Below are 1,262 nucleotides of genomic sequence, written 5' to 3'. Positions count from 1 at the left end.
GCAATAGAAAACTCCCTGTGCAAAACTGTAATGATGGGCAGATATCATTACATATCTGCCCAGACCCACAGAATGCACAAAACTGAGAGTGAACCCTTATGCAAACTGTGAGCTTTGAGTTATTCGGACATGTCAGTGTAAGTTCATCTACTGGAACAAAGATACCACAAAGGGGATGTTGATAATCGGAGAATTTACACATTGTGGGGACAAGAGGAAGATGGGAAAATTCAATTTTTGTCTCAGTTTTGCTATGAACCTAAAACTGCTCTAAAAAATAATATCTTTTAAAAAGTGACAGATACTGTCCTTTGTAAAAACTGTACTATAAGAATTAAGATGGGTGAAACTGTCACCCAAGGATTAGGAAACACCAGCCAATCTATATCTCAAAATTATATAATTTCTGTAATGCAGGGGTATTATCTATGACCCCTTCCATGAATAGCCTTGTGATCAATGAAATGGGGAAACCTAAGGATAGCCCAGCTGGCAGAGAAGACCTCTGAACCCTCAGGAGCGAAGCAGGAAATTGTAGCACAGCTAAACTCTGAGAAATTTTAAAAGGCAATTTGGAGATATTTGGAGCCTGTGGAAGCTGCTGGTAACAGGACTCTAACATGACTAATAGGTTGGAAAAATTATGGTCCAAGCCCATTATTGCTGGCTATAAGTGGGATCTCTGGAACCAAAGGGAGCACACAGCACTTCCTAAATTGAAGGTGTTTATGTAAGAGGTTAAATTGATTTCTATCTAGGCAAGAGATATGCTTATGCATACAAAGAACAGCATAGTAACTCCTGGCAGAAAACCTAACAAAACCAGGGTTATCTGGGGAAAGGTAACTCTGGCTCACGGAATCTAGCATGGCTCTTGCCAAATTCTGAAACAACCTTCTTACTAAAGTCATTGGATACAGAATCCATGTGATGCTGTTCCCCTCAAGGATTTAAACTTACTGAAAATTAAATAAATAAAAGTGTGAATTTGTGGGAGGAAAAAAGCAATTTGGAAATACTATTAGCTCACATATCTTTTAAAAAATTCACAATATCTACCCAGTGAAACATATAGAATCTATAAAGGGCTTAGGCTGACTGTTCATAATATGAAAATACTAATAAACAATTTGACAAATGAAACGTCAACTTTTAAAATATGGGACAAGTAATGCTGTCTTCTATAGAAAGTCATCCATACTCCTGATCACTAGCACTCAAAATATAAGTCTAAATTATATTTCCCTAGGAAATTAGGAGAA

At 37.1% G+C, this 1,262-nt stretch overlaps 1 pseudogene; it reads left to right on the top strand.

Annotated features, from left to right (window-relative positions):
• The first annotated feature begins 620 nt into the window (after window positions 1–620).
• LOC129620693 (60S ribosomal protein L35a-like) lies at window positions 621–954 on the top strand (annotated as a pseudogene).
• The last annotated feature ends 308 nt before the right edge of the window (window positions 955–1,262 follow it).

Source organism: Bubalus kerabau, chromosome 10 (genome assembly GCF_029407905.1).
Source record: "Bubalus kerabau isolate K-KA32 ecotype Philippines breed swamp buffalo chromosome 10, PCC_UOA_SB_1v2, whole genome shotgun sequence".
NCBI classification, from domain to species: Eukaryota; Metazoa; Chordata; class Mammalia; order Artiodactyla; family Bovidae; genus Bubalus; species Bubalus kerabau.
The sequence above is the reverse complement of the archived record's forward strand: the minus strand, read 5'-3'. Positions and strand labels throughout refer to the sequence as shown.